Source organism: Spinacia oleracea, chromosome 4, assembly GCF_020520425.1.
Source record: "Spinacia oleracea cultivar Varoflay chromosome 4, BTI_SOV_V1, whole genome shotgun sequence".
NCBI classification, from domain to species: domain Eukaryota; kingdom Viridiplantae; phylum Streptophyta; class Magnoliopsida; order Caryophyllales; family Amaranthaceae; genus Spinacia; species Spinacia oleracea.
Window position 1 is genome coordinate 105,453,694 of NC_079490.1, and position 20,281 is coordinate 105,473,974.

The following is a 20,281-nucleotide window of genomic DNA, read 5'->3' on the forward strand; positions in this document are numbered from 1 at the left end:
TGCTATATGATTATGTGTAAATAATATGTATTCCTGGCTTAATGGTTGTTTCCGCATGATTTATGTATTGTCATATGTATCATAACCTAACACTTTTTCCATTTTTATAGAAGTGGATTTTTATATGTGGAACGTGGAAAATATGCTACTCCGTTTATTACACACTCAGCTCCATACTATACATGGATAAATTACAAAAGTACAAAATGAATTTTAATAAAGACAACAAAATGCAATTATTTGATTCTACTAACAGATCTTCTATTATCAGTAATATTGATCTTCCAATGATCGCCATTAATTTTGAACTTGTACGCTTTATTTCTATCCCATTCCAAATCCCTCTTCCTTAGCATAGGAAGCTCACAAAACCTTTGTAACTTAACATCCATGGAATCATACAACTTCCACCATCTCATGTGCGCCACATCACTCGCATAAATATGTTGATCGGCAACATCCCAATTACAATCATAATCTCTATAACATAGACATGGCTTCAACCCCAAGTAGTGTATCGAGTACAACTCAGGCGGATCGGAACCAAACAAGTGGTTAGTTGCATTCCTTTCCAGCAAAGAATTAGACCAAAAATACTTTAAGAAGTTAACCCGTTTAGGGAGTCGATGCCACCACACAAAAACTTCATTTAAGAACCCTTGGTCGCCTCTGTTGTAAGAAGTGATTTCCTTTCGAAGCCCCATAAATGTATTAAACGTACAATTTAAAGGTTCGATTACTATAATCCCGGAGTTAAATTTGTAGTTAGCATTGCCTGTGGCGGATATTTGTGGAAAATGGAAGATAAGGTCTATGTTACGAAGCACGACAATATCCGAGTCGATGATTACTAACTTGTCATAGTCTGTAAGTTGCCAAAGTCTAAATTTGGAGTAGTTGTACTCGTTGTAGCTGCCTTTTTCGGCTAGAGGGTTTCTAATGCATTTTATTAGTTGAATCTTCCAACCGGCAGCGACAAGAGCCTCTCGCTTTGGAAGGGAGAAGGATTTTTCGATTAGTATAAGTAGATATCTTTTGGTGTCTGTTTGAAGGAGGCTTTGTGCTAGAGTGATTGCACCACATACATAGCTTTCAGAGGAGTGTAGTACTGTTGCATAGGCTTCTCATTTTGTTGCACTACTACATTTCTAATCAGATGCAACGCCTAAAATCGTTGCATTAGGCATGAAAATCCGTTGCATTAGACCTAATGCAACGACAAATGACCCTTGCATCCGGTGGCGTTGCATTAGGCCTAATGCAACGATCAGTGATCTGATGCAACGGAAACTTACTACGTTGCATTAGTTGAACACCTAATGCGACGGTCCTTAGATGGGATGTCGCATTAGCTCTTTACCTAATGCGACGGTTTTTTTAGCTAATGCGACGGTTTTGTAGCTAATACGACGGTTATTTTAGCTAATGCGATGGTTATTTTTAGCTAATGCGATGGGTATTTTAGCTAATGCCACAGGTATCTACGATGGCTTAATGAAATAATGCAACGGTAATTTATTGTCAAAAAAACCTGTTACTCCCTCTGTATTTATTTAAGAGATACACTTGTCTTTTCCGGCCGTATTTATTTAAGAGATACACTTGCCATTTTTAGTAACTTAGCAACCCCACCATCTAATTAAATAATATATCTACACCCCACCCCCACCTCCCACTCTCTCAAATGACATGGTCCCCACTTGTTTTTCTTATTAAAATATCTACTCAACCCCACTTGTTTTATTACTTTATTTCATTCAATTCTTTTTCTTAATACCCGTGCCCGGCCAAGTGTATCTCTTAAATAAATACGGAGGGAGTACACGCCTAATGCAACGAGTTCAATTTATTCATAATAATAAATAATAATAATAATAATAATAATAATAGTAATAATAATAATTATTTAATAAAGGATGTCAATAATAAAAGATTTCCATTGACTTAAAGAGTAATATTACAATATTAGTGCCCATAGGACACATGCATTACAAATAGTTGTTTACTAATTAATTTAGTGTTTCAATGATAAAAAACACATAAAATTAAAATCCAAAATCAAATTCAACATTACAAGAAATCACAAAATAACCCAAGAACAAACAAGGGCCTCCACCGTCTCATTTGCTAGATCTACATTTGTTCTCCATTTAGCTCACCATGCTCCTGCAAGTTTAAATCACGAATGGACACAAGTTAAAGATTGTACACTAGCTAAAACACGATAATTAATATAATAACCTTCATGTTTACTCAAATAAAAACATGAAATTGGACAAAAAAGTAAGCAATACCTAGATTGGCAATTTTTAAATGAAAATCTCAATTCCTTAAAATGACTCCAATCAAATACAGCTTATTGTTTTGGGATGGAGGAAGTAGAAATTGTGTTTGAAGTTTGAACCAAGCTGAGCAGGAACTGCCTGTACTTGTGAAAGGCACCATGTCAAATCAACCAAACTAAAGGAGGCCGGAAGGGAAGGGGTGGGGATTAATCGAGAAGAGAAAAGCAACATTAGCTACCTCTCATATAGTGTTATAGTGACAGTCAATTAAGGAGAGTGCCTCAGAATCCCAACATCTTATGAGTTGACTCCACAGGATTGTTCTTGATGTCCCTCGTCCACCTCTGAACCTGCTGCCTTTTACCATAAAAAAGGCTTACTGCATCACACTTCCTGTCTACCGAAGGCTATCATGACCAATGAAATACAGTAGTACCAAAAAAGGAAACAGAAGACTTTGTATAAATACTTTGTCGTATGCACTTGCGCATTGAAGCAACCGGCACAGGACTTGCGAGCTGTAAGCACTGATAGCAATACCCTCCATTCTTAAAAGGACATAATTATCATTCACACTCGCTAACAAGCCTGCAAGAGAAGTCTTCTCAACCACAGGACAACAACTGAAACTCTTTTTTTTTTTAAACAAAAAAAGCAACTTACTTAAACACTCACCTCTCTCTCGGAAAAAGAGACTTGGGGTATGGTAGTAGAGAAAAAGGGAACAAGAGCATGTAAGGGGAGGGGAAAGGGGTTGGATGGGGAAGATAAACGGATAACTTGAATGAAACTAGTAATCTACAAGCCAAAAATATAAGGGCGGCAAACCAAAGCCAAATGCCTGACAAATTTCAATGGCATCCATGATATCAAACCAGAGATCATAAGAGTTGCATTCAAGTAGTTCGCTAGTACGTACTTCCCATGTCCCTAAATACTGGTACAATATTTCAGAGCATACCTTAAGTTATTGAATGATAATACCTTCAACGTAAGACATTACTGAAAGAAACTTGATCAATGAGAAAAGTCGGACTACAAATAATAATAGGCTAACTGTGTCAAATCAAACTGAACAGAAGCCTATGCAATTTCAGCGTAGCATTCAGACATGGGGAAGCAAAACGAAACAAATCGAAAAAATACCCAACCAAGGTAATGACCCTCAGCCAATCTAAGTTTTACTTTAGAAGAACAAGTTGAAATCAATAATTTCCTGCTAAAGTATTCAAATTGACAAGCAAAGATATGCGTGAGTACAACGATATACAAGTGCTTTACATTATTATTTGAGCAACAAAAAAATAGATCAATGAGGTCTATTATGTGTTAGATTAATTATTAAGCACTCTTGTAAGCAGCGTCCTAAGATGAGTCTAGTGACTTCAGAATTCAGATCAACTCTTGCTTATCAGTTGGAAACTTCTGCAGAGCTTCACACCAGTACCGAAGTAATACAGAGTATAGCAGAAGCAAAGTATCATAATGAAAATCATATGTGAATTTTGTAGAGTCAGAACCATTCCATCACTAAGAATTCTAGCTAAAGTAATTTAACTTCTCCGATCCACTTCTGAACATACCTGCACCGTTGCTTTAGGATTTGAGTATATAGTCATAATCTACTAATTAATACTTATACAGTAGTCGTTCCAATTAAAATTCAGAATTTCTGAAATATACTTGGCAAAACCACTACCTGCAGGAAGCTTGTTTAAGCCATAGTGATGTATGACATTTTCCGGATTGTGAACCTTGTTAATTATTTGGGTGGTGAATACAAATCGCTCATTATAAAATTCCACCAAATTATCAACAAAAATGAGGAATACAAACTTTAGTAACAAAGTTATGTCAATTGATTATTGACCCTAGACAAAAGATGGACATCAGATGATCTGCGTGATTTACTAATTATGGACATAAGTAAAGCGCTTTGAATGAATTCTAGAGCAGTATGACTATGTATGAGAGGTTGATAATTTAAGAACAAACTATTCTTGCACATGTACAGGCGCCTCCTACCATCTAAAAATTTTTAAGAAGCCATAAAAAATGAAATAATACAAACATGACAAACAGGTATTAGATAATCAAATGCATAAAACTAAATATGGTCCTTCACGGTCCAGACATATAGGCATATACTTAGCAAACTTAAGGAACAACTGGACAAGTTGTTAAACGTTTTAGGAAACTCGTTATCATAAAAATTAAAACAAGGCTGTACATAATACTCTTTACAGTTTACGCTCATACAGGGCACACATTTTATGCTCGTGCATGACCTAAAAGGAATCAAACATTCATGTAATCACAAAAGTTGGAGGAAAATAACAGCAAGAAGCCATCCAACTGCACCCACCATCCAACTGAAATACTAGCAGACAGAAGTTCCACTGCTTTCACAGCAAAAATACCACCTCGAAGTCTACTGCAGTAAAAAAATAAATAAACCACGCAACTACAAATTCCTACAGGCAGAGATAAACTGACATACAACACTTCAAAAGCCATTCTGCAACTCATAAAAATATCTCAAATTAAGTTACATTCTTCCTATAAGGGTCGCAGAGATTTTTTTTCAGTCTAACAAACAAGAGAGCCACACATGATCATTATTTATATTCTACCAAACACTAATACGAAAGGAAGGTATCAGATGTCTAAAAATAGGTGAAAGATCGACAAAATCATGGAAGGAGTTTTATATAAGCCCCTTCTACTCTATAAAATACTTCAAGAAACCATGTAGATGCGAAAATCAAATTCATCTTTGAAATAGAGTGAACCCATTGAAGTTGCAAAGAGCTGACATGTTAAACCCCATCATTGCTAATCATCAAAATACTAAAAAGGCAAACCCTAAACGCAATTCAAAAAATTGGGCCAGAAATTTAATTGAAATAGCAAATCTTGGGAGAGTTTTTGAATCTGTAGTATGGGATTACAGTTTGAATGGGATGGTAGTCTCCTTTGTTCGTCGTCCACTTCCTTCGTCGTGGTCGTCAAATTTGAATTTGTTGCAGAATTTTGGAGTTTTCTTGAGAGAATTTGCGTCCAATTGCTAGACCTTGCGAAAAATTGCTCAGAAATACTTGCAAATTGTAGCCCTAAATCGTCAATAACTAAACCCTAACTTTGAACATCTTTCTATTTCTTCTCAAATCTCAATGTCTGACGTCTCGTTGTCCCTCTCCTCTCTCTAGAATATTTAGTGTTTTTAATTTTGGTAAACAATTCAAGCTGCGAGTTGAGGGCTTGAGGCCTGAGTGTTTGAAAATTTTGGGGAAAATAATTCAGAGGGAGGGGGTTTAAATTTTTTGGAATTAATGGGAAGGAAAAGAGTAAAAGAATGCATGATTTACATCACCGTTACATTAGCCTAACAAATAGTTACACTATTCAATCTATTGCGACGGTTTATCACACCCGTTGCATTAGATCAACTTTCTGATATCTTATAGAGGAAACCGTTGCATTAGATCTATCTATTGCGACGGTTTTATGTGAGGTGTTGCATTAGGCTTTCCTAAACCGTCGCATCTGATTAGAAATGTAGTCGTGTTGATTTTTCTACATTTGGTACATCATACACCTCGTTCACCCCTATCATCACCAATAAATAAATAAATTTAAGATATCAATCAAACTAATTAGTTAAACAAAATTATTAAATCAAGGATCAGAGTTAGGAACATATAGTACCTTGTCCCCACAAGGGCAAAGCCAGCCTACATGTACCCACAGGCAAATTAACTTTCTTCTCAAGCTTCATAATATCTGGCTCATAGTACCACCAATCTTCTTCTCTCCTTACCAAATCGTCACGCCTAAAAATATCCAACATTGGCCTACATTTGCTCACCAACACCACTTTTTTCCTCCCATACCAATCCCTCCTCCCCTTCTTCACCACCATTTTCGCGACTATCAAATGAACTTGCAGCTTAAACATGTCCCTTGCCCATCCTTTCTCCGGAAAATTACAAGGCAAGTTAGCCACAACCATATCAAGATTTCCATACTCCTCGAATATAGGCATAGGTACTTTCGGACATACATAACCTTCATTTTCATGCTCTTCATCGATCCATCCTGGGAAGAGGTGCTTCCACTTGAAATGATATGAGACCTTCTCAAATGGAACTTTTAATATTGTATTTCCATGTGCTTCCATTCACTAAGATCTTCATCTTCCATGTTTATCGCGCCGATTTGTATTCCTCTTATTCCCATCTCCTTCAAGAATCTTGGTTTTTCTCTCTTTACTATACTCTTCTTAGGACTTATCATTTCATTTTGTCCTTGCTCTTCTAAGAACGCTTTCATTTTGACACCACTTTCTGCCTATGAAGATATACAAAGTTTAATAAAAAAAAAAGTGTATAAGCCTTAGAAAAATAGTAAATGCATGCATGCATCAATGTAGTAGGTGTTAGGATTATAGAGATATTCGCACATAAAATGTAGGGAGAATTTACACAATGACTTCTTGGAATGACAACTTTGATAGTTTATACTTCGTTCCCAACTTTTTGTGCGCTTAACAATTAACTACGCATTTTTGCTAACAACTACGAAATATTACCTCTGTTTTATAAAGATATTTACGGTTACTATTTGCACAAATATTAAAATAAAAGTAGAAAAACTGGTTGAATATAATAATATAAGGATAAAGTAAGAAAATGTGTAAAAATGTGGGTGGTGTAAGACAAAAATGAATAAAGTAAGAGAAAGTGGATAGAAAATTGAAACGAAAATGATAAGTCGCAACTTGCGACCTTAAAGCGGTGTCACAATGATGACAATGCATGTTTTGGATCCTCTAAAGTTCTAAAATAACTCTACAAGGTAGAGTTTTATCAATATAAACCATTGAATGAAAAATAAACGGCTCATAAAATCTCCTCTATTTTTTCTCATCAATATCCATCCCCTGATTTTCCCTTCCCACTAAAATGAACCATTGATTTTAAAATGTATGGTTTAGATATAACTCTACCTTGTAGAGTTTTACTAAAACTCTAGAGGATTCGGACTTTATGCTTATGTTATGATTTAAATTGGAAACTAAAATATTTAACTTATTAACCGGATCTTTTACCAAACTAACTACTTTTACAATTTTATTTCCCAAAATGGCTTCATTTTGTGGCAAAAATAATTAAACTGGTTTGGTTTGGTTCATTTTCTAATATAGTTACACTACAAGAAATTGTACTATTAACGACGGGAAATTCCGTCGCGAAAGGCCAATAATCGTTGATTAACGACGGGATTACCTGTCGCGAACCCGTCATAAAAGGGGGCCGTCGTTAATAGAAATCCCGTCGTAAATCCGTCGTAAACCCGTCGTAAAAGACATTTGCGACGGTTATTCCCGTCATTGTTTGGTTGTTTGCCCCGTCGCAAAAGCCTTTTGCGACGGGATTTTTGACCCGTCGTAATTAGGTTGTCGTTAAAGATATAAATTCTTGTAGTGTTAACCGTTTTTTTTTTTTGGTTTTTTATTTATCTTTTATTTTTGTCTACCTTATACTCCGAATTAATTTTTCTTTTCAAATTGCCAACAAATAATTTAAAATGTTGCTCATGATGGTTTTATTTCGATACATACAAAATACATGCACCATAGTAATAATTTAAGTTCGTTTTTTATCCATTTTAATATTTTAATTACGTTAACTTTTGACATACTAAACTCCAATGGTGGGCAAATTTGTATTATGCATGTTTGTTATGATGCATCATCTTCTCAAGTTACACCATTTCTACATATTTCTTGCTCCAATGATAAGTTAATTATTAAATAATTATTTTAATTAGTTTTAATTCAATTCATATTTTCATACTTAATAATGAGAAATTACAGTAATTAAAAAAATAAAAAAATACAATTGGCTATAGTAAGATAGTGATCCGACTTGTAAGAAGAATAGACACAAAAATTTGCACTGTTATGCACCTTTATTGCACGCGATACTCTTCTCCTTCACGTCACTTTCACGCACACAATTTTAGAGTATGTTAAATTCTTGGTTGATCGAGTTTGCCAAGCGAATTCGTTTAACACAACGAATTCGCGTATCTAACCCATCGAATTAACATATCCGCAACAATGGTTCAGCTAATTTCTTTATATTTGTAATATTTGCAAGAAAGTCCCTATAAAAAGATTTTGAAGTTGCTACGAGGCTAAAAGTATACGTAAATCGTCAATCGGCTCACTATTAAAAAAATTCAAACCGGTTCACTATGTAAAAAAAATTAAACCGGTTCATTAGTTTTAAAAAAGCTCAAACCGGTTTATTGATTTTTAATTTAAAGTCAAAAGAGTAGCTAATTTTTTTTTGAAACTAAAGAGTAGCTACTTTGGGAAATACAATTTAAAACTAGCCGTTTTGGTAAATAAAATTTTAAAAGTAGCTAGTTTGGTAAAAGATCCTATATAACCTATTATATATGTTACTCCCTACATATTTTAAAAAGAGATAAACTTTCCTTAAATGATCGTATTTTAAAAAGAGATAAACTTTTCTTTTTTGATATGTCTTGGTCTCCACATCCAATTATATTAATATTTCTTTCTCTCTTGTGGTCGCTCCACACACTTACGCACATCATCTTTTTACTATAATAAACAATTCACTCACTACCCCACATTCATCTTATTTTAATAAATTCAACTCAATTTTCTAAAACTATTTGCCGGTTAAAGTGTATATCTTTTTAAAGTACGAGGGTAGTACAAAAATGGTAGAAAAATATTAATATTCTAATTTACAAATTGAATAATGTATTTTTTTTTTCAAAAAACATTTATGAATTTTATAGGAAAGAGTTGTTTTCTTTTTTGTATCAACTACCTTATTTACATATTTTCATAGTAAAATATACTACCTCTGTTCCTTAATGTTCTTTACGGTTACTATTTGCACGAACTCCAATGCAATATTTAACCGCTTATATATCCATTTTCGTATGTGAAAAAAATATAAAAATTTGATATTTTAAAAATACATAACAAGACCAACCTAATAAGATCTTACATGAAATATTTTGATGTATATAACAGTGAGAATTCACGCTATAAGTTTTCATACTTTGGACACATATTTCAAAGCGTAAAGAACATTAAGGAACGGAGGTAGTAGCATTGATGGTAAAACATATCTGATGACGCATGGCCTAATGTGACACTCGCCCATATGTACCATTTAGAATCCGACACATAGGATTGGAACAACTAAATGTTGTCGCAACTTGCGACCTTTACCATCACCCAAATTTTAAATATATTGGGGTAAGAAAGCTAATGTAGTAAAACTCCATGTCAAAAAATAAAATAAAGCAAAGTGTAAATAAAATTAAGAAACATTCTAAAACAGAAGCGTAAAGATCATTTTGAGACGGAGGTAGTACGTGTATTTTACGAATTTCAAATTTTGCGAAAATTTATCTTATTTTGATTTTGTAAACGTACCACTATGTACTTTTTTCTTTATTTTGTTGCAAGTCGCAATCATTTCACATAGAGAGTGAGGGATTGTCTAGTTGGTTAGTGCTTCTATCCCGGTTTCAGGTGACGCTGAAATCGATTCTCATCCCCGCCCCTGTGTTTCCTTCGCACCAAAAAAAACATTCATTTCACATAAAACATACATTTTCTCATTATTTTGTACTATCTCCGTTTCAAAATAATTTTTACATTTTCTGTTTTAGTCTGTTTCAAAATATTCTTTACATTGTGATTATACTATTTTGGACATAAAAAATTTACGAACTTATCCCTCTTACCTAACAACATTTACAATGTTATACTTACATTATCTTATTTTATTAATTTTGTTCTTACACCCACTCCCTTTCCACACATTTCCGTTATTTTATCCAGATTTTATTATATTCACCATATTTTTCTTAATATTTGTGCAAATAGTACCCGTAAAAAACATTATGAAACGGGGCTAGTATGTGAAAGTAAGACTCAGCTCGCTAATAGAAAAAGTAACGTTTTATGTAAAATTGAATAAAAAAAATAAGGTAGTTGTTTACAAAAATGAAAGTAATAAGTAGTCCATTTCAAAAGTTGAAACTCAAAAGCGAGGTAGTTGCATGCAGAAAAAAAAACCTACAAACTATTACTACTTCATCCAAAATTAGTTGTTACACTTAACTTTGCACAAAGTTTTAGGTGATAAGTAATTGTTTGGTTATCAATTGATATTTTATTGAAAAAGTAGATGTGATAGGAGTTAGTGGGGTATTTTTTTAATTGAATGAGAGAAGGTGTGAGACAAAAAAACGTGGAGGAGAGAGACAATATATTAATTGTGGGGGCATTCCTAATTTAGAAGTGTAACAACTAATCTGTGATGGACGAAAAAGAAAAGTGTAACAACTAATCTAGGACGGAGGGAGTATAAGACTGAAACACAAATTTCAAATTTTACATGAAACTCTTATTTGTAAAACTAAGGCTCCTTTTGGTTTGACGGAAAACACTTTTTGGGAAAATGATTTTCCTATTTTTCTTTGTTTGTTTTGTTAAAGGTGAAAAATTATCCAAATTTGCCTTCGAAAAGAAGGAAGACCACATTTTTCACTATAATACTTTACACTAAGCGAAGAAAATTTATTTTCCCTAAATCATTTTTTTTTTTGACATATGCTTAAACAAACTAAACTAAAACTAAGGAAAGCACGAAAAGGAAATAGAAGTCGAAGCTGCTTCGTTTGCTAGATCATGCGCCTGTTGAACTTGTTGTCGACTAACCTTGTGAATGCTACACCAATTCATCATACTACCCAGTCTTCGTATTTCAATCAAACTCCAGAGGACTTGCATGTTGCAAGTATCCTGATGTAGTAACATGTCAACCAGCGCTTTAGAATCCGTCAAAATTGTAACACGTCGAAGAGTAGCTTCAATACTCCATCGAAAATCATATAAACAAGCGAGTACTTCAGCTTGCAGAGCGGACTCCGCTATTCCCACTTGTGCCCCCCAAGATTTTATCTACAGATGTTTCTAGTTTTTCAAGGAACCAACCCATACCAGCAGTTCGAGTTCGTTTTTTCCACGAACCATCTACTTGAATAATCTGAACTGAGCCTTCCGATTCTATACCAGTAAGTATGGCTCTAAAAAACCTCGGAGGAAACAGTGGTTCGTTCTCCGGAGGATGAAGAAAGCGCAAGTTAGGCAAAGGCTGATTAGTGAATATGCGATGTTGATTCATTCCCTCTGTGATAATAGCAAGAGCTGTTGTAACATTACCTTGATCTTTCCTGAAAAATCCTATTGTTCCTGAATATCCACAAACCCCAAATACAAGCAATAAAGTAAATAGTCCTCGGACTATCTTTCCCATCCTGGCTTTGAAAAAGCCGGATATAGTAGAGAAACCATTCAACAAAGGAAAGGTCCTCATTGTTTTCTGAATGGATCGCAAGGTATCCAAACCTCCACACTTGTTTCACTAGGCCACAAAAGTGAAAAAAATATTGAAAATCCTCACTCTCAGTAACACAAAGATCACATGTATCGGGTAGCTGAATTCCACGTTTCGCAATATTCACCTTTGTAGCAAGTCCATTGTGAAATAGTTTCCATAGAAAAAGCTTCCATTTTGGAAGAATCTTGAGTGCCCAAAGAATCTTAAAGAACTCAATTCCGTGATGAGGTGTAGCTAAACCATAGTCCTCGATTGATAACATGGCGTAAGCCGTTTTGACAGTAAAACTTCCGGACTTATGGAATCTCCAATATTGAAAATCATCTGCTGAAGTAGAAGGTAACTCTAGTGCAGCAATTTGTCGTGCATCCTCAAACTCAAAACAGGAGTTGACCCTATGAAGATCCCAACCAGTACCAGTCGGAAGAATGAAATGATTTACTTTCCAAGACTTAGCATTACGGAGGCTAACATTGGACTTGAACTCCGGGATTCTACCATTCACCCATCTATCCTTCCCAGCCCGAACAAACTTTCCATTCCCAATTTTCCAGTCACAGCCTTGAAGAAGTATATTACTAGCTCTACATATCCCTCGCATACCCCAGGATAACCTTCTACCTATAGGATTAAAACATTCCCTGTGGCAAGAGGGAAAGCAAACTTTCTTTTACAAACTTTAGCGAACAAGGAATTAGGATTATTTTGAATATACCAAGCTTGTCTCATTAGAAGCGCCTTATTAAGCGTAACCATACTCCAGATCCCCAGCCCTCCTAAACCTTTAGGAAGTTGAATGACATTCTTTCTAACCCATTGCATTCCAGAATTCTCTTTTTTAGCCCAAAAAAACCTTGCCAAAATAGAGTCCACCTTATAAGAAATCGAAAGCGGGATTTCCATACAATTGAGGATATGGGAAGCCATTGCAATGAGCACTGAATTAATGAGAATAAGCTTCTGAGTTTGAGATAGGTTAACTGAGTTCCAAGCGCTAACCTTGTCAAATTCCCTATCAACAATAAAATGAAAATGAGTGCTTTTCTTCCCTGTTATGTCAATAGGAACTCCTAAGTGAAAACCCATGTTTGAAACCTTCTTCATCTTTAATATCTCCCGAAAAGCATGTTGTTCCAGCAAGGGAGTATTTGAACTAAGTTTAAAGTGAGACTTCTGAAGATTCAACTGTTGGCCCGAGATCTTGCAAAATCTATTGATAATGTTCATAACCTGGCCACAGCTATCTCTATTAGCTTTGAAGAATATGAGGGCATTATCCGCGAAAAAAGGATGAGAAATTTGAGGACAACCCCTTGTTATGCTAATCCCCTGAAACGATCTTAGATATGTGCCTAGTTGTAACATTCTGGAAAGAATATCCATACAAAACAAGAACAAGAACGGGGATAATGGATCTCCCTGTCGAATGCCGCATTTTGGGAAAAACTGATTCGACGAATTCCCATTAACTAGAACTTTGCATGATACCGTCGAAATACATTGATGTATTAATTGAAGCCAGTAATTTGGAAATCCATAAGCCCTGAGTATATGAAGAAGAAAATCCCAATGAACTCGATCATAGGATTTACTCATGTCAATTTTGATTGTAGCCAAATAATCACTTCCCTTTCTTTTATTATTGATCTTATCAAGAAGCTCATGGCTGAGAAGTATGTTGTCTGACATAAACCTTCCAGAAATAAAGGCATGTTGAGACGGGGAGATGATAGCTGGCAAAATCAATTTCATGCGGTTGACCAAACACTTAGAAGCACACTTATAGATAGTATTGCAAAGAATGATTGGTCTTAGTTGTCCTACCTCTTCAGGGACATCGCACTTCGGAGTCATTATCAAAAGCGAATGGTTCCATTCTTTTAGCAAATAACCAGTAGACAGAAAACTGCTAACTGCTGCACATACCGAATGTCCTACCTTTCCCCAGTGGAGTTTAAAGAAGGCCGCAGTGGAACCATCCGGACCTGGAGACTTTGAATTATCCATAGAAAACATAGCCGTTCTAATGTCCGAATCTGTAAAAGGCTGCTGATGTAAGGCTGAATCTTCTTGGGATATTTGAGGTACTCCAAGCTCCCGTAAAACCATGTCCAGGTCATCATTCCTAGGTATATCGATGGTTGATTTGAATACTTTCTTCAAAGATTGAACCACTAGGTCTTGAATCTCTTGCTGACCTTCGATCCATAAGCCCGTCTGATCCTTCAAGGTCAAAATTTCGTTCTTTCTCTGTCTAGATTTCACTCTCGAATAAAAAAGCTTTGTTGGAAAATCTCCTTCCATGGTCCAACGCTCCTTCATCTGTTGTCTCCAATATTTAATTTTGACAACTGCTTCTGAAATGGATTCATCTACCTTCGATATATAATCATCCCCTTCATCTAAATTCCTAGTTCCCAAACCTTCCGCTGAGAGAGTATCATTTAACTGCTTCCAGTTGACACCCCAAAAATTTTTGTTCCTTAAGCACCAATGTTTAATTTTCAAACAAAGGTCGACAAGTTTCCTTGACATTATAAACATCGAAGATCCTTGGAAGGGGAGATCCCAACAATTGTCAATGATATCACAAATATCCTTAAACTCAAGGCACCAATTTTCAATTTGATAAGGCCTATTTTTCTTAAAGGAAACCCCAACGCTATAAAAAATAATTGTAGCATGGTCGGAGGCTATAAAGGGTTGGTTCATAATTCTGCTTTCCGGAAAAGTCATAACCCAATTATTAGTCATGTACCCCCTATCTAAACGCTCCAAAATTAGACGGTCATTTTTTTGCTTATTTGACCAAGTAAACCTAGGCCCGGAAAAAGGAACTTCTATTATTTGACTATTTAGCTTCCATGAAATAAAATCATCCCACCCTTTTATTATAGGAGACCCACCTAGTTTATCACAATGTAACTCAATTTGGTTAAAATCTCCTATAATTAAACAAGTCGGGTAAGAAAACAGTAGTTGTAACATAATTTCACATACCCCTTTTCTATCTTCAAGTAGAGGCGCACCATAGCAAAACATTACATAGTATTCATTCCCATTAGGTTCAAGTATCTTACAAAGTACAACATTAGTGGATTTGAAAATGCAAGAAACTACAAAAGGACTCCACCCTAAAACTATCAGTCCTCCACTTGAACCTAAAGCATCTGTACCTTCACAAAAGGTTGGTTTCCTAGAGCTAAACAAGTCTACAACATCCTTCACTAGCATTTTAGTTTCACTTAAAAACAGAAAATGTGGCATATGTACTTGCAAAAGCCAACAAGCATAAGGTAGTTTAGGTGTATCTACATCGTTCAACCCCTGACAGTTCCATGATATGCACTTCATGGACCACCCGGGGACTGTACATGGCCAGTAGTCACCAAACCCGAGTGTGTCTTATCAGTTGAAGACCTTGAAGAGGTAGAGCTAGAAGCCTTCGAAGAGCCTGAAGTGAGGATCTGGCAGCAACCCCTTTGCTATCCTGTGAGGCCATTATTACCAATCTGAATTGTTTAAAACATGTTGTTGTTGTTGTTGTTCGCAGCTTCTCTTCTTTCCAGATTGCTTGTTTTCCTTCTGAGAAGTGATATCATCACCCACTTCAACTCCAAAGTCTCGAGCAAGTTGAATGTCAGTGAAACATTTGGAAGTAAAACATGATTTTCCTCCTCGCTTCTTCCACATACCAAGTCCCCCATTGCGCTCCCAGCTTTTAATGCGCAATTTACGCCTCTTATGAAACCATTCTGTAGGAATAAAACCTAGGGATGAACAAGCAGAATCTGCAGAATGAGAACGATGAATCTCATCAAATCGTGGTCTCTTTTCAGACCTACGAGCATTGGCTGGGTTTCAGAACATTTAATTGATGATGATGCCGATTATGTTGTATCATTATCCCCCATATCTGGAGCAACAATTCTGAAAGTACCCAATGATAATTCTGAAAAAGAAGAACTTGGAGACAAGCTTGATTGAGGTTGAGTAGGTGAAATTGGGGCCTGCATATTAGAGTCATTTCCCGCATCATTACTGCTTCCACCAAGTGTCATATGATGATGCAAATTTACTGGAGTGAACACTCCATTTCGAAAGATATGTGGTCTCCCTTCGACAAAAGGCTCACCACCACTAGTAAAACAACCTGCAAAAGGGTTTGCACGTTGCTGAATATTTGTAACAGGTGTGACATTGTGATTTGCAGAAGAAATAAAAATTAGATCATGCTCCTTCACACCAGGAGGAATAGCAGTAACCATTGGCTCATTCTGTATGTCAGTGTACTGAATTAGAGTTCCAACTAGGACCCTATCAGAATCATCTTCTTCAGAGATATTTTGATGTGGTGAAGTACCCATATTAGCACAGCTTGACTGCCCTATTTCAAAGGTAGAGTGATTGATATGTTTAGTACTACCTGAAGGATAGTAAGGAGCATATGGGTCTCCACTAAGACTAGGCTGCACCCCAAAAGATTGCCAAGCATTTACTCTCACTGGACCGTTGTTCGACACTTAGTAATCTTCTTCAGAGGATAAATAATCAGTTGCAGGAAAATACTCTGGCTCCGTATCAGTTGAATTGTCGTTCCCATGAACAGAATTACCAAGACCATTATCAACAGGAGAATGAACAAAACCTTCCTCCCCATAACCACCATGTAAACCAGGACACCCAATATCCACATGTAAACCAAGTACTAAGAGATTAAGCCTAGTGTTTCTATTTCTAAAGCTATCAATTAATCCCTGTATCATATTGGAATAGAAAGGTATATCTCGTGGCCCATAAAGGATTGTAAAGCCATTTGATTCTAACCCCTCCAACCTTTTCATAACCCACCTCGTAGCCCTGTACGTGAGTGGACAGTTACAAGTATAATGACCAGCTACACCACATTGTTTATAAAATTTAAAAACACCTTCATAACGAAAGTAAACCCAAGCAGCTCAATTACCCCCCAAGAGGAACATAACAACCAGGAACTAAAGGTTTAGAGAGATCAAGTCTTATCTTAGCTCTGTACTAAGGTTCATCATGAAAAGCATGCTCTCCATCATCAATTTCCTCCACATAGCCTACATGTCGAAGAGCTTCGATCGCCCATTCTTGATGAAGAAAATCGAAAGGCATACCACAAACTCGAACCCACAACGTTGCATAATCGAAATTTTCCTGACTAGGAACCATGTGACCTTCTCCCTTACGAAATGTTATTATTTGGCCATCAATTATGGTTGTATGTTGTTCCACCAATGCTTGGACATCTCTAGGATGCTCACAAAAGAAACAATAATACTTGCCCTGCTTCCTTACTATTATTGTATCCCTCGAAGTCCATTGCGTCGCAACCGAATACTGCACAAGTGAGAGTGGCGGTGGATTTTTCCCAAAGAACACCCCAATTATAGAAAGACTCCAGTTAAGTCTAGGCTCCAAGAACTGATCATCTGGAGGGTCAATTAAAACCCCCATACGGAAGAAATTTGCTAGATTATTTGCCATGAGAAAACAGAATTTGAAGAAGAGTAGAGAAGTGAAATGAAAACAGAGATAACAGAGTACTGGAAGATATATTTATAGAGTGAATTTGAATTATGAAGATCCTAGAAAACTAATTGTAAAGAAAAAATCACAGGTGTCGACAAACCAAGGAAAAACAAAATCAAATTAACACATATTACCCAAAATTACCGAGGATTACTCCACCTAATTTCTATGAACAGTAAATTAAATTGCCACCTCAAGGTATTAGATGAGTAAGGATGAGATTAAAAGACATCTGTTGGAAATTAAAAAAAACCTCAAGAACCCTAGGTAAAAAGGATGAACTGAAAACGAAAAGGTAGAGGATTAATTGGAAATTTTGATGGCAACTTGCTTCAGATGATAGCGACAGGTGTTAATTAAAGATGAAAATGACTAATTTTTGATGAAAAATAAGAATTTAGTGAAATTCTTGGTCCCTAAATCTAAACTCACAGTTCGAGTGAGAAGAACCCTCAATTTTAGTTTGAGAGATTTTGAGCTGTATGCTTAATAAAATCTCCACCTATATAGTTAAACTTTTTACCTATCCCCCTAAATCATTTTATTTTCATTAAAATGTTTTCCGTATGAAAGATATGTAACCAAAGTTTATAAATGGATTTATTATAAGGTCGCCATACCTTTTGATGACATCCTCGTAAGGAGCACCTTAGGAAGGACGACGACACGACTTTATCTTGATACAACGGAGGGAATGACCAGTGGAGGAGAAGAGTGCAATTTCCAACGACAAAGAAACCAAAGAGGACAACATTGAATCTTATCACTAAAGGATTTTACCTTCATGATCATCTTGTGTAAACCAAGATTTTCCGATAAATTATAGGAAGTTCCCATTGGATAAATTTTTAAAAAAACAACCCTTGTTGCAAACTAAGCTAACCCCTGTTGTATGTTTTTATATTTGCTCTTAACATTGTGTTTAAATCACAATTAGGAGAGATATTTGTATCGTAGGCAGTGAGATTAGAATAAGGATTACTTACTTTAAATCAGGAGGGATTCTTAATTTGTTCAGTATGTTGGTGGTTAATTAGTCTTTTTACAAACCTCCACTTGTCCCATTCCTTTTATTTGGATGAGTTGATTTACCTTGCAGTAATTTGAAGATATACTATATTGATGTTTGTTTTCCATCCAGTTGGTGAGTAAAATATGGAGTATTATTGAAATGTCTCATTCGCCCTTTTATTTTACTAAATTAATGATTGTTATGTTACTCCCTCCGTTCCTAAAACATTATCTCGTTTTCAGTCCCTATTTGTTTATCTCATACTCCGTACCTTAGTTGGTTTGTGAACCTCATTTACAGAAGGTCTTACACGCACAATGTGTACTAAAAATTTATTGTATACCGGGGTAATTTTTGCAGTTTTTTATAACTTTAAATATGTTTTCATTAACTTTTATATTATGAAAAAAAATTGATCGATAAACAGTAAAGGGTAAAATAGTTACCTTTATACATTACTAGATTTTAGCTCGTTGCACAGATTCTATTAAATTGTTATGTTAAAATAAAAAGTCATATACCAATTGCTATATTTTGACCCAAGACCTAAATATACATTCTCATTTCCTAAAATAACGGGTAAAATTCGAGTTGATTGGAAGACATGACAATAGAAATAGCCTATTATATAAATTAGCCTATGATATAAATTGTACTCCGTACTTGCTGAAGAGATTATGAAGGTTAAACAAATTACATAGTAATATAAATAATATGTTTTCTTTTGTAGTATACATATACGGTGTCCAGTGTGTCCCTGATCTATAAAGTAACAACATAAAATCCTTACTATATGCATAATTTGAAACAAAACATTAATTTCATTGTTTGAAACATTAAGCCCTTCCGCATTGGTGTTGGGCACAAATCATTAATAGAAGGGATAATGAACAAATTAAAATTAAATATTCATACTATATTTAGGAAAGTAAAAAGAGTCACATAGTAATGTGATTCCATATATTATTATCTCGTATCAAATAAGAATATTAGTAGCATTATAATCCTTAATATATTTTATTTATCATATTACATAAAATAAAATAAAATAAAATAAATTACTTTCCTAAGTCGTGGTCTTTATGATATTCAAAAGTTCATCATTTATATAGATAGTTAAATAGATAACTATTAGAGTGTTTTGATTTTTTATGAAACACTCTTGTGTGTAGAGTTTTATTAGAGATATTCTTTATTTATTAGAGCTTTATTAGCATTATTTAATTAAAATATGTACATGACACCTATTTATTTATCTACGTGGTACAAGCACTTTTTAATTCTAAAGTAGATTAGAAATTTTATTTCTCATTGGCCTGTAGGGGTTTACAGTTAAATACATAATATGCCAGCGGAATAACCTCAAATCCAAGAAATATGTATAAAGCACAGATTAAGCAATACGTACGTTTGCAGCGTGTTTTCCACTTATGTCAACGAACACGAACAATAACTCCAATCGTAGTTCTCAACTTGGATCACCGACAGTGCAGATCTGCCTTGATTGTTGATAGCTTAGATCTTGATCAAGGTTTGAAGATTTTGGGAAAATACTCAACAATGGTGGCAAAAGAGAAATTAGAGTTTTACTCTTTTCCTAGGGATGTGAATAATCTGAATTAGTGTGTTGGGAAGTGTACATAGGGTATTAAAATAACCTAGTAGTAATAATAAGCAAGCTAACCAACTTGGTGGGCAAGCCAACCAACTTGGTGGGCAAGCCAAACAAGTTGGCCGCCCAAGCCCACACGCGAGGTACAGCAGGCGCGCACAGCTAGGCCGTGGGGCGCATGTCGTTGTTGTTGCCTCTTTCTTTGATTCGTGCGCGCCGCACAACCAAGTCCTTTGGGCCAGCGCTGCAATGCCATGCGTGCTGCTCCCATTGGCCTTGCGCTTGTGCGCTCCGACTCGTGGGTTACTTTCGTGTTGCGATTAAATTATCCATCATTTTTTTTATCATT

The 20,281-nt window shown here is 35.5% G+C and overlaps 1 pseudogene; it reads right to left on the minus strand.

Annotated features, from left to right (window-relative positions):
* Positions 1–236: 236 nt before the first annotated feature.
* LOC110790054 (UDP-glucuronate:xylan alpha-glucuronosyltransferase 2-like) overlaps positions 237–20,281 on the minus strand; it is a 35,037-nt pseudogene continuing 14,992 nt past the window's right edge.